Here is a 23,545-nt window from a genome sequence, read left to right on the forward strand (position 1 = left end):
ATTTATTTCATTTATATTTATATTTAACATTTATATCCCACTCTTCCTCCATGGAGCCCAGAGCAGTATACATGGTTATGTTTCTCCTCACAACAATCCTGTGAGGTCGATTAGGCTGAGAGAGAAGTGACTGGTCCAGAGTCACCCAGTGAGTTTCATGGATGAATGGGGATTTGAACTCGGGTCTCCCTGGTCTTAGTCCAACACTCTAACCACTACATCACACTGGCACCCATCCCAGAACAGCTCAGGACAGTTAACAAACAAACATAATTGGTTTTAAATTGTTTAAAAATGAGTTTTGTTTTAACTTTTTAAAAATTTTAAGTATGATTAAAAGCCAGGCTGAAAACATGGGTCTTTAGCTCTATCTTGGATGCCTCTAAAAGATGGTCAGCCTCATGGCGAGTGCATTCCACAACCTATTATTATTTACATTTTATATCCTGCTGTTTCTCCAAGGAGCCCACAGCGGTTTACTACATATTTAAGTTTCTCCTCACAACAACCCTGTGAAGTAGGCTAGGCTGAGAGAGAAGTGACTGGCCCAGAGTTACCCAGCTAATATTATGGCTGAAGGGGGATTTGAACTCGGGTCTCCCCGGTCCTAGTCCAGCACTCTAACCACTACACCACACTGGCAACCTAGGGGCAACAACTGAGAAAGCCAGATCCCAAGTCACCACCAGATTTTAGCAGGCAGTTCAAGACTCCCAGTGACGGCACACAATGTTTGGTAACAGAGTATTCTAAAAAAACCAAAAACTGTGCAGGAAGTGTCATCACTGATGTTTCTGGTATCATTCACACCTAACAATTCTGTAACTGAGTTGGCTGCCTTTCGAACACCAAACAAAAAGCAAAAAGGTGAATGGCCTACATATGGAATTAATTAACTTAAGGTATAACATCGGATAAGGGCTGCATAACTTTGGCCCTCCTGCAGTAGTAGGACTACAGCTTCCATTTTCCATGACTTGGGCCACTGTGGCTAGGGATGGTGGGAGTTGTAGTCCAACAGCAGCTGGTGGGGCCTGAAGTTGTGTTGTCCTGCATTAGATCAATAATAATAATAATAATTTGTAGAGCACTTTTGAGTAGTCAAAGTGCTTCACATGTATTATCTTCTTGTAATTCTTACAACAATCCTGTCAGGTAAGTATTAGGATTCTTCTCATATTGCAGAGGAGGGATTAGGAAGGGTTGAGAGGTAGTGGCTTGCCTAAGCACACCTAGTGAGTTTGTGGCATAAGCTACATTTGATCCGGGGACTTCCCAATTCATTGCTCAGTCTCCATTATGCTACTATGCCACATGAGTTCTGTGCAGAACTGCACAATACATACTTCTAATATAAAAAGGAGCTAATGCACAAAATTGTTAAAAAGTGAAAGATATTACGAAGTCATAAAATATCCATATCAAACCCCCAGGTTAACTGGATACCGCCAAAGAACAGATAGATCTGGAAAGTCACACAACTGAAATGAAGCATCAACTCCATAATGGCTAGGGGTCCACAAACCTTGGCAGCCAAGCCAAACCAAAGTGTATGGTTTCCCAGTTCCTGCCCCTCCCCTTCAATGCAATCCCACACATTTACTCAGAAGTAAGTCCCACTGTGATCAGTGGCGTTCACTCTCAGGTAAGTGTGGCCTTAGCCCCAACCTTGCTCTGAGACTCTGCCCAACATCAGGAACAAGCACAGGTAATCGAATGGGTGGAAGGTAGATGGATGTTAGGTTTTTCTCCAAAGCTTAAATGTTGCAGGTCACTTGCTCTGCCTGACTCCTCCCTCTCCCAGGTAGCACTCTCAACCATATTTACCCTCACAGCTAAAGCACAGATAGCCCATCTGGGAAGAAGTATGTCCTGAGGGGATAGGAGGCACAGACTCTTCGGTTCTCTATTCCAGGCTCTTCTGTTAAATTCGTGCCCTTGGAGGAGCCACTTCACCTCTCCATGACTCTGTTTACCAATCAGAATATACTTGACAGCCTCCCAGGAGAGCTGCAAAGTTTGACTAATTAATGACTAGAAAGCACCTAGAAGTCTCCTGGGAATAAAGAGGATATGTGGAAACCAGGTATTCTTAGCATGCTAATTTCCATTTTAAAATTCGGTGACAAAAGCTAACATTTAAGTATAGCACATGCTTTCCTTTGCTTGCTCAGATAAAAACCTGCACAAATTTCGACATAGCTGCCCAACTCTGAAAAAGTCTCTGAGATCACGCAACAGACAACATAGCAAAAGCGATGAACAGTCTTGTTGTGTTTTTTTTTAAGGGTCAACAATTTATACTCTTGTGCAGTGACAGCAAAAGTGGGGCACCCACATTACCTCCTGTCCCTGTACAAGAATAAGCACCTGCCAGGGAATGAGGCCAAAGCAAGTCCTGAACCTGGGGCCCAAAGAGTGAGCAGGCCCACGTGCCACTACCACTAAGCTCTAGCTAGCCAAAGAAGAACCTTACTAGGTAACCAGTTAAGACTAGCTAAAAAGCTCTTGAACGGGTAATAGGCCAGGGTAGTTCATGGAATAAGGGCTGATCCCTGTGGAAGTGCCTGGGTCAGCGGTCCTTTCTGGCCTGGTTGCGGCTGTCTGTTCGCCTCCATTTCACTACAGTCAATCCTACCCTACTTTCAGGAGCTTATTCTCCTGCTTGCTTTTGCCCGTCACTCCCATAGGGCCACTGAATGGAGTAACTGCCACTAAACAACAACATGTAACTGGAAGGGCCTGAATCAGTGTGGCTTGATTTTGAGGAAGGAAGTAGCTCCTTAGGCTCCACCCCCCCCACCCCCAGCAAGAAGAAGCCTTTTAGCCCTAGCCAAACATCCCTTGCTAGATTGTGGGGAGGAGAATGCTAGCCAAAAAAAAAAAAATTCAGTCTGGTTCCCACTTCCTGGAAAGGCTGCAGTGTGGTAGTTCCTCCAGTAAAAATTTCACCACTTAATCAGTGATCAAGTTAGAGTGTGCGTGAACGTAGCTTATCTTAGATAAAAGGTTAGTATGGTGATACTTGACTGGATACTCTAGGTTACAGATTTCATTCTTGCAGAAACTGAATGGGCAGATAGTAAGGGAGAAAGCACAAAAAGCAACTGACTCACGCTACAATACTTCCTGTTTCATGTCCAGTGCATTCCTTATAGAGGACCAGCCTCTAAGCACTTCACAACAATGGCATCATACAAACGGTCTGCATATTTCACAGCTCTCTCTACAGAGCAAAGGCTGTATAGTTTCAACTACTACTTTTAATTTAAATATGTAGTTTCACAGGATTTAAATATGTAGTTTCACAGGATTATACTCCTAATACAAAACACTACTGATTATTTCATTGTCTAAACTATCCATTGAACAAATATTTTCTGTTTTTGAGGATTATAAACATTAATGAATTCACCAGCTAACCTGGTCTGTTCCTCACCCCATCACATATTCCCTTCCTATTTGAAAAATTGCTCTTTCCCTTCCATATTAGCCAGTGTATGTGTAATCTAAAAATGTAAGATTTGGCGGGGTGGGGGCAGGATACTTTTTTTTTTAGTCAGCTGCATAAAAGACATTGTCTACATGCAGCTGCTTAGATTCTACAAAGTCAGCTATTGGTCTTCATCTACTCTGCATACTTCCCTTCAGGACCAACGGGGGTGGGGGGGGTGTCTGGCATTGCTGGGCAGCCCTCAGAAGGGCCCACTGCTGATTCTCAAGACCACCTCTGCATTGCATGAAGTAGTAGTAATTATCTTGGGGCCATCAGGAAGTAGTGGTGGCAACTATCTTGGAGGGCACCTTGACAAGGTCCACTCAAAACCTAGAACCAGCCCCCGCTTCCCTTTGCTATGTTGATTGTACGATTAAGGCAAAGACTATGCACAAATTCCATTTTCTACCAATTTGCTATAATGTAAATACTTTGCTCAATATCACAGTTTCCTCCTCTCAACAACCTGTACCAATTGAGTTAATTAATGATTTGCAACAATATGGATAATGGGGGAAGTGAAAGGCTTAGTGGGGAAGTGAAGATGAACTTTGCAGATGCCTCCCAACACAAATCTTGACAAGTCTTACACACTCACACACACACTTTCATGACCAGACAAAGTGCATCACATCAGAGCCTTTTACTGTTATTCAGCACTGCATCAGAACCCAAGGAAAACGCGTCCGCTCATTTTTTGCCCAGGTTGCCTCCTCTTCCCACAACATTAGCTGGAGCAGATGGAGCTCCAGGAAAACTGGCCCACTAACTTCAGTGGGAATTAAAACATGAATAAGAGTGTAGACATTTTAGCTTTGCATTCCAGTGGGGCAAATATGCTGTACCAATGTCACATGGGGCATGCAAAAAAGGAAAGGAAAGCCTGCCTGCCTAACTAATAAGCTGTATGATTGGAGCTTTATTTGTAAATAGGTCCACCTGCACAGTACCTTACAGTTTCAGTCTCTATGTCAGGCTCTGTGCACCTACTCAAATGTTAGGCCTGGTTTTGCTTCATCCAGTTGTGAAATCTGGCTCTCTTAATCCCTTCTTAATGAGCAGAATCATCTTCATGCCACAAGGGGGCAGAAATGCCTGGAATACCTGGAAAAGATGGGGTGAAAGTGACCCATAATCAAGCTGAATAGTGAACCCTCTCCCATCTGTCAGGAGGAAAGGAAAGGGCTAGGGGAAGGCTATAAAGCCCTCAAGCTTCTTAGAGGCAAGGCAGCTTCTAGAATTGCTGAAAAGCAGGTGGATTATGCTCCCTATCCCTTCCCAGACGCTGCAATTCAGCTGAGTCTTTAGGCTCAGAATCGATGTGCCATTTTTCTGGCCCCAGCCTTCCTCAGCAAAGCAAGTTCAGCCCTTCTTCACTTGACCTACCTGGATATACACAACAGTCCCCTTGGAGGGAAAATAGCCCTTCTAAAGAGGGATCTGGCAACGCAACAAACATGTACAGGAAAACACAAACACACACAAACACACACACACACACACACACACACACTCAGCCAAGAGGAATTAAAATGTGTGCATGTAGAAGGCATGCTCCTTATCAACAGAACTTAAAATGAAGCAAGAAACATGTTGTTCTTTTTCTGTCCACTCTTGTGATTTGAGGGGTAGTTTATGCAATCACAGTTTTAATTGTGACAAATCACTTTCTGTTAATGGATTCAACAACTGAAGAAAGGATTTGTATTATTTATGTAGTTAATTATTTTCATTTTGCTTCCCCTCCCTCAATGCTAAACTTACAGTTTATTCAGACTGTATATTCAGACTGGCTGAGTAGTTTATTCAGACTGGCTTCATTCACCTACCCTCTCACCCCCACTTTAAGGTTTCAAACATCTGATCCTGACTTGCCGCCACAAGCAAATATTTCTGGTCTCACCCCTAGAGGATTTGCTGCATTACTCATATGGGCCCAAACTAAAACTGTGCTTACTCATGCTTTGTAAATAATCTTGAATATAAGCATATGGGAAAGCTGTGAGAGACTTCCACAAAAGCTTACAAATATCCCTGGCATGCAGAAAAATAATGGAATCATCAAAAGCCTGTTTCTATAAAAAGGCTATAAGATGGGGGGGGGGATATATCCCCTTATGCTCCATGCTCTGGTTAATTCATTTTAAAATACCACAAAGTTTCAGGAATCAAAATGAGGCACCACAACCCTGACTACTTGTGAGTAAGTGGCTTCAGAAGAGCAGCCAAAGTCCTGGAAGGAAAGACAACCTAGAGCCAAGAATGGGGCTCTTATTTTCCAAACGATGGTTTGCTAAATTTGGAAGAAATTAGATGAAGGCTGGGGTGGGGGTGGGGGAGAAAATATGTTTATTGTAATGTAGCCTGGATTCAACAAAAGTAAAGTGTTCCTATGCCCACACTTTTCTTTCGGCACTAAATGTTATTTCTCCTCTTTTTTATTTATCAGAACAGAGGATAACATATTTTTGGCAAAAGGAATGTTTAAATGTTTCGGTAACAGCTGTGCAAATGCACACTGAATTGACTGTAATAATATTAGGAACTGAGCTACAGTTTCTTTTGCAGCTCTTCATTCTGTTCAAAGCAGGGGGATTCTCACTGCCAACAGTAGTTCCAGCTTGATTTATTATGCGATAACACTCAATGTTAAGTCTATTTTTAGAACTCACACGTGCGCATGCCACATACTTGTGAAACCGAGAAAAGGCAACGTGAAGCAAAGAAAAGCCTCTTGGTGTCACAGTCTGCAATGGAGGCAATACCGAAGCCTCCATTTACACCATTTAAAAAAAAACAAGCATGCTAAGAGGTGTCCGAGAATTGAAGAGAAACACAGGTAACTATGCATTGTAACCAGGACTCTGCAGTTCTGCCATTACCTCCTTTTAGACATGACTACAGAAAGTCAAAGGAAAGAGAAGAAGAGGATGACCAGCAGCAAGATGGATGGACTTGATTACAACAGCAATAAATGCACCACAGAGAGACCTTAAAGGCCAAGTTGAAGTCAGATCATCCGGGAGAGAATCTATCTATGTGGTCACTAACAGTTGACACCGACTTGATGGTACTCACTCAATCAATCAATCAATCAATCAATGCCAAAACAGGGCTGAGACTCCTGCCTGTAATCTTGGAGAGGTTGTTGCCATTCTATGTAGACAATACTGAGCTAGATAGACTAATGGTCTGACTTGGTAGAAGGCAGCTTCCTAATGCCCAGCTCTGGAGAAATAATCAGGGGAGAAGTCACAAGGAGACCAGAGAAAAATGATAAAAACTGCTCAGATGTTCCAAACACTCACTCACTCTCTCTCATATGCTTTCACAAGTAATTGGCAACAGGTGACCTACAGAATGGTATAAAGATACATAATGCAGTGCTACTATAAAACACCTGACCTCCTAGGCACCATATGCAAGCGGTTCTGAACTTCTCAGAATATTTCCTATCTATTGGGAGGAAGGAGTGGAAGTTAACCCTATGTGAACCGTGACCACCTCTTTGAGGGAGAAAGAACAATATCAACAACATGGTAAGTTGGGAGAAGCCCTAAAGTTCTGACAGGGTTTAGGGAGAGGACCATCCGTCATATGCTTGATTTTCATTATAACTACAGATTACTCACCTGTAATGTTGGTTCTTCTAGTGGTCATCTGTCCTTTTACACTAATGGGCTATATGTCTGCGCAGAGACCACGTCCTAACAAGCTCAATTCTCCCGCTTTGGGTGGGAACCCCGCACCCAGCTACTATATGTGGCTGCCCCACTCCTCATCCCCTCAGTCACGGAGTCAAGCTTCAGTAGACCCCGCGGGGAGGACGGGAGGGCGTGTAAAAGGGCAGGTGACCACTAGAAGAACCAACATTACAGGTGAGTAACCTGTAGTTCATCCACGTGGTCTCTGTCTTTTACACTAATTGGCGCATAACAAGCTAGCACCCAAGGAGGAGGAAAGAAACAGAAGCAATATAATAAGCTGTCAGATGTATTTATTTCAGAAACAAGTACATCAACTGAAAATTGATTGCACGACACTCCTGCCAAATACAGCATCATTCTGTGCCCTGGCATCAATAGCATAATGACAGATAAACGAGTGAGGTGAAGCCCATGTGCTGCCTGGCAGATAGCATCCAATGGGGTCATATGATCAAAGGCGACAGAGGCTGCCATGGACCTAACTGAGTGCGCCTTAACGGTAGCAGGCAGCTGCTTATGAGCCAACTGATAACAAAGTTCAATTGCAGAAACTATCCATGTAGACAGGGAGTGGGCCGAAACTTCAAGACCCTTACGAGGCCTATCATAAAGAATGAATAAGGAAGGAGTTTTCCTCCACTGGAAAAACACAGGTAACATGAGCGGGGGCGAACGGTGAAACATAGATACCACCTTAGGAAGAAACTGGACATCTGGCCTGAGCACAACCTTGTCCTTATGGAACTGGAAGATTGATCAACTCTCTGGGCCCGTAACTCACTTACCCTCCTAGTGGAGGTAACAGCCACCAGGAAGGCGGCCTTTCAGGTAAGGAAATGGAGTTCAACTGAAGCCAAAGGCTCAAAGGGAGGCCGGAGCAGACCGGCTAAAACCACGGATAGATCCCAGGCCGGTGACATGACTGGGTCATCTGGCAAAACATGGGACAAACCCTTTAGGAAACTCTTCACCACCGGGTCCTTAAACCACAAAGCTCGAGTTGCTGGGGAATGTGCCACAATGGCAGCCAAATGAACCTTAAGGGATGAAAGCTTCAACCCAGACTCTTTAAGGGCCAACAGATACGTGCATATGTTTTGTACAGAAGGATTAAACGCATGAAACTTATGCAAAGCAGCAAACAAACAGAAACAAGTCCACTTGTGATCACAGGATTCCTGTGTGGACTGTTTTCTAGCTGCGACCAAAACTTCCTTGAGTCTCAGTGGGAAGTCGGAAGGACCGTCCAGGCCATCAGATTAAGGGGCCAAACATCCGGGTGGAGCACCTGTCCCTCCTCCCATGACAGCAGGTGTGGTAGGGTGGGAAAGCACCGCCAGTCCGCTGCCAATTGCCTCAGGGCCAGAAACCAAGGCCTCTTGGGCCACCATGGGGCTATCAGGATGGCCCTGGCCTGGTCCACCCTCAGTTTGCGCAGCACCCTCGGAATGAGGGGAAACGGGGGAAACACATACAGTAGAGGGCCCGTCCAAGATAGGACGAAGGCATCGCCTAGAGCTTTCTCCTTCCCCTCCCCTGGAGCAATAGTGGGCACATTGGGCATTGTCCTGGGAGGCAAATGGGTCCAGAGTCGGGACTCCCCATTTTACAAATACATCCTCGAGAACACCTCAGTCCAAGGCCCACTCATGGGAAACTGCCGCCATCCTGCTCAAGGTGTCCGCCTGGACGTTCAGCGAACCCTGTATGTAGACAGCCTGAGGTGACAACACATGTGCCACGCACCAATGCCAAAGGTCCAGAGACGGGAACAGAAGGCTCCTGGAAGACGTGCCGCCTTGTTGATTGATGTAGGCCTTCGCCGTCGTATTGTCCATTTGGATTGTCATTGAGCAATCCCCCAATAATGGGCAAGAAACCCCTAAGAGCATTGCATATGGCCAACAACTCCAAATAATTGATGTGCTGGGTCCTCTCCCTGGGGGACCAATGTCTGCTCAGATGAAAACCCTCCAGTTGGGCCCCCCAACTGAGCTTCGATGGGTCGGTCATAATCACCCACTGGGGTTGGGGAACCTGGAAGGGGGCACCGATGTTCAGGTGCCAAAACTTGGCCCATCATGCCACCATCACCCTCACCCAACGAGGGGGCATATGTTTCAAACAGCCCAGATCTTGGAGTGGGCCGAATACATCCCCAAACCACCTCTGAATGATGCACATTTGAAGGCGCACCCGAGGTAGCATGTAAGTGGTAGCTGCCATATGCCCCAATAGGCGCTGTACCGTGCACATAGTTTGTGGGCCTCCAGCTAAGAAAACAGAAGCCAACCTCTGGAGAGTACTTATGCGGGCGTCCGGAAGTAAGACCTTTTTCAAGGTCGTACTGAATATCAGCCCTATGAACTGTATCCTGTGAGCTGGTTCCAACTGAGATTTCTTGAAGTTTATTTGGAAACCCAGACCTTGCAGAGTATCCATGACAATCTCAAGTGCATCCAGGACCGCTCATCTGGTGCTCGCCAAGATGAGCCAATCGTCTAAATATGGCAGTACCTGCAACCCTCGCTCCTGCAGGAAAGCCACCACTGGGACCAGACATTTCGTAAAATCTGTCAGTGCCATTGTGAGGCCGAATGGCAAGGCCTTGAATTGATAGGGGATCCCCCTGATCTGGAAGCGCAGGAATCATCAGTGCTGAGGATGTATCAAGATGTGGTAATATGTGTCTTAAGTTTAGGGAAACCATCCACATGTTCTTTTCCAGGATGGTCATAATGGTCAGTACCGACAGCATTTGGAATCTTTTGCAGACCAAGTGCCTATTCAGGGCCCTGAGGTCCAGTATAGGACACTGACCTCTGTTTGGTTTCGGCACAAGAAAGTACCGGGAATAAAAACTGGGACGGTTTGTATTGGTGACTTACTCAATAGCATCCTTTGACAGGAGAGCAGCAACCTCCTGGTCCAACTCCGGGGTGCATGGAGTAATCACAATCCCAGATACTGGCAGTGTCCCGCAGAACTCCAGGGCATAGCCCAAATGTATTATTGTAAGGATCCAATGGTCCGTAGTCACTCTGTCCCAGCTCGCTGAACATGGGGCAAGGCGAGTTTGGAAGTGCCCTGAGTCATTGCTTCTTTTTGAAGGTGTTTGGGAGCTATTTCTGAAAGGCTGGCTTACTAGGCTGGAGGCCCGACTTGTACCTTGACTGGAACTTGTTGCCACAAAAGGAATGTTCTGATGGCAACTGCTGTTGAGAAGGTACCTTCTGTGGTTGTTAAGGTGACCACCTGGCAGTTTTCTGTGGTTTGGTGGTTGATGATGCATACAACATGGAGTGCGCTGTGCTCCTCAGCTTCTGAACTTTCTGGAGCGTGTCATCTGTCTGCTCCGCAAAGAGGCTAGAGCCCTCAAAGGGCAGGTCCTCAACCTTAGCACGGGCCTCGTAGTTCAGTCCAGACGAACGAAGCCAAGCATGTCGTTTGAGTGCCACGCAGATGTGGCCATCACCTTAGCCACACACTCCACTGAATGCTGGGCCGAATAAAGCTCCCGCTTTGCTACATGAATAGCCTCGTGGAGAAATGCTTTCGCTGGATCCTGCTTGCCCTGTGGTAGGAGATCTTGGAAAAGACCCACCTTTTCTCATAAAAAGTGGTTATATCGGGCGTTCAAAGCCTGATAATTGGCCACCCTCAAGTGGAGGGCTGAGGCCGAGTAAAGCCTCCTCCCGAAGGAGTCCAATTTTCTGCCTTCTTTGTCACTTGGTGCTGACTGGCTGTGACCCCTGGTCCTTTGTAGGGACGCCTCTATGACAATCATATTCAGGGTGGGATGATTCTTCAGAAAGGCCATATCAACCTGCAGTTGCACCCTGTAGAAATTCTCCAAGTGCCTATTAGGCTGAGAAAGAGTTGCCGGCTTCTTCCAATGACCCTGCATGACCCCCAACAATGCCAAGTTCAGGGGTAAAGCGGCCAGTACTTTGGCCTCCGAATTGATCAGGCTGAACAATGGGTCCGGTTCTCCCTTCTGCTGGGTACCGAGGCTCATGCTCAAGGCTGAAGCCATGCGGGCCACGTAAGCGGAGTACTGTTTGAGGTCCTCTGATGGGAAAACAGGTTTTGAGTCCGACTGTATGTCGAGCGGGGATAACCCCAGGGAAACGACTTCAGAGCCCTGTGAGCTAGCATCACTCTCATATTCCAACTCTGGAGGAGCCAAAGAGTCTTGTGCCAAGAGCATTGTACCTGTAGGGGAGCCCAGTTGGCTTGGCTTCCTGAATTGTCCAGTACCGAAGCGGAAAGCTCTGCCAGCAGCACCTGCACAGACACAGCAGCCTGTTGTAGCACTAGAACCGAAGAGGGTGGTTCGCATCACTCATTTCGATCCCGGGGGGAGTGTTGCAGTGAGCGGGAATGTGGCCTCCCTTCCAAGTGTGAGGGGGGTTCATGCCAGCCCCTCATAGTTACAGGTTTCCCATACATGAGGCCTTCCGAGTAACGAGGTCCATATCGGGGCCTAATACAATCCAAGTAGTCAGATCGATAGTCCATTTGATATTGATCGCACGATCCAGAGTCCCAGCGTCAAGCACCATAAGAAGGCTCAACCTCACTCAAGGAAGAATGACGCTCCGTCGCCCGGTATCAATCTGGATATGATTGCTCATGACGGTCTCAGGACCGATCTTGCCTGTAAACCGAGGAGCGTTCTTCCGAGTCCCAACGGACACTACAGTCCCTAAGAGAGATGCACTCCTGGAGCCTTTGAGAGGGCAACTGACACCTAGGTAGCCACCATGCATCTTCCACAGGCTGACTGGAGAATAGGCCTCCTCTTCCAATAAGATGTACCCCGGCTTATCCATAGCCACTGAAAGTTCTCTACTCGATCAAGCATGATCATGGGCTAAATCCAACGAATCTGCAGCCACAGGCAAGCTAGGCTGTCCCAAAACCGATGACTTTGGTGTAGGATTATGACTTTGGTGTAGGGTATTTGAGGGACCGCCTGCTCCCAAGGGTTGCTGCCCGCTGGACGAGGACATCTGAGGGGGCCCTGCTCCGGGTGCCGACAATGAGGGAGGCCCGGTTGTCGTGCACTCGGGACAGGGCCTTCTCTGTTGCTGCCCCCAGACTCTGGAATGCTCTCCCAGTGGCCATTCGTTCCTCGGACTCCATCACGGCTTTTAGAAAGCTTTTAAAGACTTGGCTTTTTACCCAGGCTTTTACATGATTGTTTTCTACTGCGGCTTCTCTGTGTTTCTATTTGTTGTATTTGTTGTGTTGTTTTTATGCCTGTTTTTATATGTTTTTGTACTTTTAACATGATGTTTTTATTGTGTTTTTATTGTATGTTTTTAACTTTTGTAAACCGCCTTGGGGTTATCTTTTTAATGAAAGGCGGTATATAAATGCAAAAATAAATAAATAAATAAATGATATGAGGCCACTTTAGGTTTCTTGGCCACAGGGGTCTCTGACGCAGGAACCGACGCTGCCTCTTCCTCCTTCGGTATAGGAGGAAGGTGTTGACCCCCTGGCAATTCACGAGGCAACTTCGACTTCTTCTTCTTCTTCCTCTTCGGTATCAACATCAAGGGATTAGGGGAAGACTTCGGTACCACAGATGCAGAATACTTAGGGAGGTCTTCCGAGAGCAGGGCTCACTCAAAGCCGCCGAAGGATGAGCACCAGGGGGTGCCGAAACCGGTATTGGGGCCGGGTTTTCAGCCTCCACAGGAGCAGATACCACACGCTCCGACTACAACGGTGAAGCAATTTTAATGGATCACTTCAACAATAAGGCTTCCGAGGAAGGGAGAGCCAGATCCCACAGGCGAAAAGCCCTGTTCTTGCAAGCCTGCTTCGTAAACTTCTGACAGTGAAGACAGGTCTCGACAATGTGGGATTCCCCCAGGCACAAGAGACACTCGGTATAAGTATCGGGAAAAGGGATCTTAGATCCGCAACACACACATTTTTTAAAGTTCATCGTGCCCGGCATAAGTGGTGAGGGCCAGCTGGCCACCACACTCCTTCTCAGACAGGATTGGAGCTCCAAGGAAGGGAACAACCAGCTAAAACCAAAACGCCAAGAAAAAAACGCTACTATGCAAAAGAAATAAAGAAACAAAGAAAAATAAAGAAAAATGAAGAAGCGGGGAGAAAAACAACAAGGGAATAGATAGATCCTACTCATTGTCGAGGTGCAGACTCCACAATGCTTACTGAAGCGCAAATGATGAAAAACTGAGGGAATGAGGAGTGGCGCAGCCGCATATAGTGGCTGGGGGCGGGGTTCCTGCCCGAAGCAGGAGAATTGAGCTTGTTAGGTTCCAACAAGGTATCTGCACAGGCGCATACCCCATTAGTGTAAAAGACAGAGACCACGTTGAAGAACATAAGTTGTTCATAGCAGGCTAGGGAGCAAGCAGCATATACAACATGTAGGTAGGATGGCAGGTATATTGTGCTAAAAATGTTGGAAACCTTAACTTCAAAATGAATGTTTCTGTACATCTTATGAAGTACCCACTTTTACAATTAGATATTCAGAATATACCCTTCCTTGTTTTGAACAGAGGAAGTTGATTCTTGATTTTTTTCCATGTCTACATAATTAGAGGCTGCAATTAGAGCACGCTATTTGTTAACACAGGAATTTTTCTGTAAGACAACGCACTGGATACTCAGGCACATAAGATTATTTTATAAAAGCATGGCTTTCCATGCAGATAGTAACCAGAACCAAGAGTGTTCTCTCTTGAAAACTAACAGCTTGTTACATAGGTAAATGCCACCTACGATTGCCAACAGACAGCACTGTAATTAGCATATAACCATGAATTGCCTTTGAAAGGCAAGAGGGGAAAATGATTTTGTCCCTGAGGTAGCACACACAATGTTCAATCTGGTATACTACAGCAGGTTCAGTTCTGCTGCCTCCAAATGGAGAGAAGCTGGTTCATTTTTATGGTTCCTGGATTGCACTTTCAGAGCAAACCAGATCAAGAATATTATGTGTAACAGGAATGCAGCATTTCCTGCAGGTGTTAACCCTTCAATAGGGTTAACCCTTCAACAGGAGCTCAGGATGTCAACTCAAAGGGCATACTACTACAGTCAAGAGGTTAAAACTTTACCATTAGCAAGCTGCTGTTTTTGCAAGAAGCAACAGAGTTCCTCAGGACAGCTCTCACAACGGTTCTGGCGTGGTGAGGCAACTCTTTTGTAGTTCCCCTGACCTGTCTCTGCAGCTTTGCCATCCCTGTCATCACTGTTGCCCTGGGTCAAGTCTAAGAACACCTGCCAGCCAGCCAGCAACACATACTCACTTCCCCCACTGTCTGTCATGCCCAGACTGGGACACACAACTCACTGCTCCCTTCCAAGGCCCTCCATGAGGCTCAGCCAAGGCTCAGAAGAATTATGCTGGTAGTTCCAGCCACTCAAGATGGCTTTGGGATTCAGTTTCTCAAAGCAGTAGTCTCCCATGTGACATGGCAAGCCAGACAAGTTTTACAAACAGTTTGGGCCCTACTTTTGAAAGGGTGGGGGTTGAATCTATTGAGTGCATATACAACCCTCTGGGCATATGGCTTCTTTGCATTTGTTTCTTCTGTTCTGGACAGTGCTGATGCTCTCCCCCTTACAGCTCACTGGGGAGGGACCCAGAGACCACTGGATATCACTTGCCCCAGCTTACTTCAACATGGATCTTCTGTCTGTAGCCTGACCTTTCTTTTCCTCCCTGGAGAGCATCTGGCCTGCTGCCCTTCCTCTCCTTCTGAACCAAACCTTCCCCACCAGTGCAATGCTGGGAGAATACTACTCCCAACAAATGGCTGTCCAGTAGAAGAGCTGACCCAGGCCTTATTCATGAGTAGATAATGGGTATTTTCACACATCACCAAGTTATCCCTTCCTAATTTGTCCAGCCTGGAAACTGAAGCAGCTGATTTCATTGCCTGGAAAATCAGTAACCACAGGGCAGGGTGCCAAAACATTTCCTCAAAGAGAAGCACTTTACTGAAGCAAACTCAAGCATAGCCATCTTTCTGACTTTTGTGTCTCATAACACTGGTAGAGGATGCTAGTTGTGCCACTACAACCAAAATGTGCAAGAGCATGGAACTTATACCCTCACATTCTCCAGCTGGATCATGGAGTGCTAACATTTGCCCAAGAGATGTGATTATCATTTCAGATGTGGATTCTGTGGCAACAGCTGCCCCCTAGCCCACCCCCCACAGATCCACCAGTACTTGTCAAGGTCAGGCTTTGAGGGGTCCCAGGCAGGATTGGCTGAAATCACCAAGGAGTCCTCCCCAACCCCTCTTTGGTCTGAAGTGGCACTACTATGAGGCTGAGGCACATCAGGGAATACAGCGATTAACACCAGGATAAGGCTGTAAGATCAGTTGACAAGAGTGTTCTAGAACAAGGGTAAGCAGAAGGTATCCTGTGATTCTCTGCTGGTCCACTGGCTGATTTTTTTGGTGGACTACTTAGCAACAGCAGGTTGCTGGGAGTCTTGTAAAGAAGACTGGACTACACAGTCTGATCCAGTAAGTTGCTTCCCATGTGCGTAAGCAAAGAGGCATGAGCGGAAGGAAGGAAGGAAGGAAGGAAGGAAGGAAGGAAGGGCATAACTAATTTTAAGAGATCTCATGTATGCAGTGTTGCTTTGAAGTTTTAAAAACATAATGGTTGTCACAGGGGAATCTCGTGAGGAAAGACAAAAAGATAGGTCATGGAAGACTATCTCTTTTGTAGAGGGTGCTTAGAAAAGGAAAGGAGGAAACTTGTCTACCTTTGCCAGGAATGCCTATAAGAAGTGGGTTGATTCTCCTTAACCATTCTTCAGCTCTCAATCTAAAATCAGAACTGACTGCTCTATAATCAGTACTCCCCTTATTATTACTCTATTTTCATGGTGAGTTTCACTATGTTTTATTTTCGAAGTTGCTTTGAATTCCTAGGAAGAAAAGCAGCTAACAGATACACAAATAGTTTTACTGAAAGCAAAGATAAGCAGAGAGATAATTTTTTGCTTGGCCATTGTTTAGGTAACTTTTTTTAATTATTTGCAGGAAGTCAAGAAGTTACCTCATTAATAGAATTGTATACTTCAAGCTAAGGTTGCAGGCCTTTTACAAGCTGTTTCTGTGCCTTCTACAGATGTTTGGCGCACAGTTACTTAGCAGGCAAGTATCCTTTTCCCACTTTTTACCTCTGTGCTTCACTTGAGAAACTGAATCATGACAAGCTGATGTTAATGGCATAGAAGCAAGGTGGGACAGTGGCAACCTCCAGGTGGGGCAGTGGCAACCTCAAGAGGGTAAGGATCGAGAAGCGTTTGGAAGGAATGGATATAAAGGAAAGCTACCCTTTCCACAGTTGAAGGCCTCAGGTTATGTAAGTCGCTCCACTCAGCATGGCAGTAAAAATATGAAAACAAGGTTACTTCTCAGATGCCAGGCTGAATTACTGTGTAATCTGAGAGCTGCTGTGCCATCTGATTTATAAAAGTAGATTTTTCTGAAGAGCAGTATGCTTCCCATCTACATCATGGTACAGATGTGAAAACAGAATTGCTTTTATGTTTGGATATTACAGCTTTAGCACTTTGACTCTCTGTTCTTGATGTAATAAACAAACTGACATTGCAGAATCTTAGCTGATAAAGTGTCCCACTGGAAGTACTAAAAGAGAAATAAAAAACTCTTAATTGGATCATAGAAACTTTCATTTGCAGGGTTTGTGGAAGGCTTTCCAGGAATGTCCCATTTCTGTTACGAAGTTGGCACAAGGAGCCGAGATGGATTGTAGTAAGTGTAACTCACATTCCCCATAGTTCATGCAACCAAGTTGCTCCCCGCCCCCCAATCTTTCTCCTCATACAATTATGTAAGTAAGTTTCTGGGTGCTAGGCTATTGCTTCTCTCTCTCTCGCCTGATAATGTATGTGTCTTATTTTATTAGGACACCCATTCAGACCTCTCCAATTTGAGCAACAGAAGCAGCTGCTCTTTCCTTTGTGGCTTCAATCACACATCACAAAACTAGCTCCAACACAAGATTTCTTGATGCCAGTTTAAGAGAACACTGCATTCTTCATGGGCAAATAAGATCATCAGGGGAGCTCTGCTTGCAGTTGCTATCGGTTCATCTGGTGCTGACCCCAAACCAGGACTTTTCTAGCATTATCCCAGGACTTTGGAACACACTCCCAAGCAAAATTAGAGCCTCGCTATCTCTGGATGTGTTGAAGAAAAATTTGAAAACATACTGGCTTAATCAGACTTTTAGTTCTTAATTCTAAAGTTTAAATTTTAAAAATTAAATTTTAAAATTATTTTAATCTATATTTTAACTGTTTTAGTTGATTTAATGTTTTGTTTGTAAAATTGTAAAGTGATTTATATATGAAGTGGTATAGAAATGTGCTAAATAAATAAAAAATAATAAAATCATACTTTAAAAAAAGAAAGAAAAGCCAGCGCACAGCCCTAGGTGGTGATGTGAATAATTTCGAGAGCCAACCACACACCCCACCACCACTACCACTCAGTACAAACTTAGCAATAGGAGTTTTGATTTATCAGAGTTGGAGGGATCTTGTAGGCCATCTAATCCAACCCCCTGCTTGATGTAGAAGATCCAGAACTAGAGTGTCCCCAGATGGCTATGCAGACTCTGCTTGGACCTCAAGGGAGGAAGAGCCTTCCAGCACTCTACATAATTCGTTCCATTGTTGAACTGGTTGTACCACCAAGAAGTTTCTTCTAATGTTCAAACAGACATCTTTTCAAGAGCAGGTCAAAGACCAGCAATCCCCTTGTTCCTTCCATCACCTTCCAAAAGACTAAGTTATTGGCAAGATGTGTCAAGAATTCAATGGAAATTTGACATTTTGTGGAGTTTGTCTCCAAAAAGATATCAGAGTAGTTGAAATCTCCCATTACTACTAATTATTACTTCCTTGAAACATCTGTAATTTGTTTCAGGAAAACATCGTCCACATACTCTTCTTGCTATGGCAATTTGTAATATAGTCCAACTACAATACTGTTTGTATTTCCTTCTCCATTTATTTTTATCCAGATGAATTGGCTGGGTTTCATCAACTGCCTTATGTAATTGAAAAGGAAACATGACTGGGGAGCAAAGAAGGGTGGACAACAAACAGCAGCACAGCACAGCATGATAAAAAGACTTAATATAAGGCCACCTGTGATGACAAATACAAATATTTAAAGGATGTAAAGATGTCCTCAGACCATCCATAACATCCAATTGAAACTGTTTCACATTATCTTTCGTTTCTTGACTCTACGTTAAGTTGTCCTTGCACAATAGAACAAGGCAGCTTGAATGGCAATTTGCCTTTTTGATCAAGACATCCCAAAGCCAAATTCCAGCTGTATGTACCAAGATGAAGGTCTTGCACAAACAAGTTCGCATTTGCCTATGCTATGAAGTTTAATCTCCCCTCTTTTAAAATGTGATATATTTGAATCAGGCTCTGGCACCTTTTAGGACCCTTCAGTATGATTCTTCTACATTTAATCTGAAACATGCAACTGTCAGCAACCCAATAACAATATATATCGTATTCAACTTTTGCTAAAGTGTTATGATCTCCTCTAGAATATTTGTGCAACAGTGTTTTCAAGCATCTAAACAAACAGAAATCTTTGAGTTACAAGCTAGTTAACTTAGTTTTTAAATTAATAGGATGAATTTACTTCAAATACTTTTATTACATTTACAGTTTGAAAATGTGTATATTTAGAGCAGGTGGAGGCAACTTCAGCTGCTGTTGAATGACAATTCCCATCACCACAGCCACAATTTATGGAAGCCCATTTGGAGAGCAGAGGTTGCCTATCCCTGTTTTAGAAGGACACGTTTCTTGTGTAAATTAATACTCACTAAGAGGACCCAACTTTTCTCTGTAGTGCCTTATGGGGCCGAACAACACCTATGTGACAGTGGCAAACCTGGATGGTCTGCTTCAGTCATGCAAAAGGTAGGAGATGGTAGGACGTCCAATTTTTAAGAGCAAAACCCTGTGTTCCAGTATCAGAAGTGAGCTCAATGAGAAAAGTAGTTGGCGGGGGTGGGGGGGGAGAGACTATATGGAAAGCTCAGCTCCACATACCTGTATTCCCTTTTTGCTCTAAAAGGGAGTCCAAGAGATGAGCTTGAAATGGGCCGTTTTGAGTCTTTCAAGCTCTAAACAAAACACCCTTAAAGTAAAGGGCCTATTTTGAGCTTGAAATGAAACAGCCCTGTTTTGACTCAAAATGTTTCAAGTGTTTCGAGTGTCATTTTGAGGCCTGTTTTTCCAGGGAGAGTTAGACTTCCAATTGGGGCCGAGAAGCAAAGTCTGGGGGTTCGGTCGGTGTTTCTACGAATTGATTCAAGGATTTTGCAATTTGTTTCAAGCTTGAAACAGACAGCAAAATCTGTTTAGTGCACATCACTAGTCAGTCTCATTCTCCAGTTTGTGTGTGATTGCTTAAACCTGTGTCTGTAGCCAATGGATTGGATATTCATCAATCAGAAGTGGGAGGAGTATTTCCACGGAGTCCTATCCCCCCATCACAGGTCATCAGTGCTGCAATACTGCTGTTTTTAGGAACAGGGCTACAGTGACAGGGGATATGGTTTAGCCACATAGAAGGCAGAAGTGCCACCTTGGGTGCTCTTGCCATGAGCTGCAGGTACAGTAAACTCCAACTGAGATATGAAAGGGGTGTGTGTAGGATTTTTAAAAGGAAGTTCTGACAACTCTATTATGGTGCTGGGTGGGTATTTCCTGGAAACATAAACGATAACAGTAATAGGAATGCCCAATTATTACTCCATTACATTATGTGAAACATCTAGATTCTGTCACTGGCCACTATAGAAAATAGGATACTGTTATACAATCCTACAACAGTACTGTGGAACATTCTCAGAGTCAAAACATAGGGAACATGCTGGAGAATCTTTGTGGGTAGATCTCCAGGCTCCTTTCACCAGTAGAATCCTGGGAACAATGCACCACAAGAGGCTAAAACTGTGGAGTGGGACTAAAAGATAAGCCTTGGATAAAGAGGAAAGTTCAATCATTTACAGAAAGCCTCTTCCCATAACATGGCACTCAGGGTGCTTTATATAAAAATACTACAGCCACACTGGCTTCAGCTGCACTCTTAAGCATACTTATATTACGTTTCACCCAATTCACTGAGAACATGTAAACATACTTGGGATCAGGATGTATGTCTTGAAGTCATGTCATACAAAACTAACAGCAAAAGGCTACTATTAACCTTGAGGGTAGAGGCCTCTTTACTGTTTCCGTTATTTTATTTAACCACGTAGTTGGGAGTCTCCATGTTTCTTTGATCCCGACAATCTGGCCTGACTCTCTGAACAAATGGAATTTTCATACTGACTGACTACTGCTACATGATGTAATTACTTTAAGTACCAGAAAGAACAGGTGTGTATGTCTATGCCTCTCTCTCTCTCTGCAATTGCCCTTACAACCCTTCATGTTTGTATCTTTGCTAAGAAATAAAGTACTGGAACCAAATAAGGTTTTCTGCAACAGGTGTTAAACAGAGCTTTGCTCAGGGTATAACACATTTACTGCTAAAGGAGAGAGTCAATTTATACAGTAGTGACTGATGTTTGTATAGAGTATGACAGCTTTTCTGGCAGATACTTACTAAATACCATTAACCCTCCCCCAACACACACCCCCCCCCCCCTCTGATGACTCAGTATTATTAAAGAACTTCTTCTAGCCCGTTTAGTTTCCTAGCCAAGCACCTGAATGTCATGCTAATTTGCCTAGGCAAGCCTTTCATGTGCGGACTTTGTAGCAACATGTCAGCTTGCTTTTTAGACACTAAGGTAATTTACCTGCAACAGTTGGTTGAAGACACCTTCATCCTCAAATACTGCAGGGAGATTCAAGTAGAACTCAAACTATAACACCCACAGAAACTGTTTATGGTGCAACAGGACTATCTACTAGGGCAGCCGTGAGAATGATAACCTACAAGCAAGGCTGGTGTCAGGGTCCTTGGGCTTCAGTCAGGAACCCCATGGCCTGAGGCTAGGTTAGTGAGGTACGTCGCCCAGAACAAAACTCATTCTGCACATAGATATCTGAGAGAGAGAGAGAGAGAGAGAGAGAGAATGCATGCACGCGTGAGCGGGAACACACTGTTCAGGTACATTCATCCATGATCCTAGCCCACCCCTGATATCTGACCGCCCTAGTTCTGCATTTGATTGATCAACTGACTGCCAATTATTAGACCACAGTCAATATTGTCAAACAAATATTCCATGAAGCCAAAAATGGTCTTGCTACTAGGGAATAAGAAAGTAGCCCAAGGTCATACAATATTGTTACATTTTTAACACTAAGCAAGTCTTGGCTTGATCAATGCATGGATGTCATATCCATGTCATTCTGTGGGCTGATTTCTATGTTCTTCAAACAGAAGGAATGTGTACATTTGAGTTCCCCTCTCCTGACCTAGAAAAGCCAAAAGAAAGGACACTTGCTTATACAAGTGGCAAGGACAGGCAGAGGGCACTGATCAAACAAATATGCCTTATACCAAAATAAAAAATAAAATTAAAAAAATCCTCAACATGTAGAGTTTTGTTCATCTGTACATTGTGAAAGTACCAATGAACAAATTATTATTATTTTTGGAGGAACAATTGTCATTCTATAAACAAGTTGTGCCAAAAAATCTTGATTAGGAATTTGATCCATCCATTTTTTGAGCAGTTTGCACTATAACAGTGCCAGAATTTCTTGCTGTTGTGAAGTTTACACTTGCATGTCTCAATTATGTTTTAAATTCTCAACACTATTTCCTCATTCAAGTCCTGGTCTCACATCTCATTTCCTTGTCACCTGCTCCAAGGCTACTTGTGTGTAAATGGGTTTGAGGAATCACTTTTATTTACCAATTAATAAGGGATTTCATACAAAAATAAAAAAATAAAAATAGAAGGAAACATCCAAACCAAGTTAAGCATAACTAAGTCCCATTGAAATTAACAGGACTTAAGCTACCCATTACTAACTTTCTTGGATGCTGCCTTCTGTTCTGCTTAGATCAGACTAAGCGGTACTCTTATCATGGCTATATAATTCCCCACCATTATCCACAATCAATCCCTTTAATTAAAAAAACACACACCCCGAAACCATTTCCCCTTCTTCTCTAGCCTTGTATCTGCTACGTTCATTAGTGCAAGCCGATCAACTCAATCTCAAATTTGCTGAAAATAGAAATCGAATAAATAATAACAACAATAAATTTGTTTCCATTTTAAAAAGTACGATGGGGTTCTTTTTACGCCCTACATTACGAAGAAGGAAATCAGTGGGACCTCTGTCTAATGAGCTTAGGATGGGAATTTTTTATTCTTAACAGGAAAATTATTCATAAAGTATTGGGAAAACCACTGAGTAACTGAAAATACCTCTAACATATAAAGAACACTTTTGCCACAGGAAAATAGGCTTGAAGTCACAGCTACCTCTCCTATTGTGCTTTTATGTTTTAAGTCACCTAACCTATTATTTGAATGCTAGTTGTGTACAACGTTTATGGATACTTCCTTAATATTTGGCTTCATTTGCCCACTGTGTATTCCACCACGAGTGCAATAAAAACATTTCTTTTTAAAAGAGCTAATATCAAATTGCATTGAGCTCCCTATCAGCCTTGGAGGCACGAAACGACTTTGGGCAACTCACTCTCTCCCAGCTTCAGTCCCTCCTTTCAAAAAACGAGGATAATTGAAAGGTGCAATTTTTACTTTCTCCGATATGAATAACTGGCATGTATGCTGGTAAGAGGAGCATGAAGTGTTACACTCAAGGATATTATTGAAGTGGTGTCTGTACCTCCTCTCCACCCTTGGCCTTCACTTCTAAGCTCCCTCAGCTTTCAATAAACAGGTGATGTTGTAATATATGGGCTTCTCCTCTGTCTCCAGCTCAGCATCTTGTGGGAAAATAAAGACAACTAGCTGGGCCGGGCGCAAAGCATCTGCGCCTCCACCAGCCCAGCAGGCCCACTTCTCCCCTGTCCCTGCCTGCTTCGCCAGCCCACTCGTGGTTTCTGGCTGGCAGGCTGGCCAGAAAGCCGGCCTGCCACCTTCTCCTTCCCACCTACCCACCCGTTCTCGGCGGCCAGGCTGGCCAGCCGCTGCCTGCTACTCCTGGCAGCTGGGCCGGCCCGGCCTGGCTGCTGCCACCTGCTCAGACTGGGAGGGTGGCCACTGGTGGGAGCAGCCCGCTTCTTCCTCCCCACCCGCCTGCAGCTTCTGGCTG

General features: G+C 44.4%; 1 protein-coding gene and 1 long non-coding RNA gene across 9 annotated transcripts in view; one reads left to right on the top strand and one right to left on the bottom strand.

Moving 5' to 3' along the window:
* BICRA (BRD4 interacting chromatin remodeling complex associated protein) overlaps positions 1–23,545 on the bottom strand; it is a 98,745-nt gene that overhangs the window by 46,138 nt on the left and 29,062 nt on the right. The window contains exon 1 of one of the 8 annotated variants that reach the window (XM_053266951.1): positions 4,487–4,565. The exons of the other annotated variants lie outside the window; for them this stretch is intronic. The gene's annotated coding sequence lies outside the window, so the exon portion shown is untranslated. Of the gene's footprint in view, positions 1–4,486; positions 4,566–23,545 lie in introns of those variants that run through there. 8 annotated transcript variants of the gene reach the window in all.
* Positions 6,938–17,878, top strand: LOC128332571 (uncharacterized). The gene is made up of 3 exons (XR_008310693.1): positions 6,938–7,035; positions 16,931–17,003; positions 17,158–17,878. It is a non-coding gene; the product is annotated as an uncharacterized LOC128332571 (long non-coding RNA).

Source organism: Hemicordylus capensis, chromosome 7 (genome assembly GCF_027244095.1).
Source record: "Hemicordylus capensis ecotype Gifberg chromosome 7, rHemCap1.1.pri, whole genome shotgun sequence".
Lineage (NCBI taxonomy): Eukaryota > Metazoa > Chordata > Lepidosauria > Squamata > Cordylidae > Hemicordylus > Hemicordylus capensis.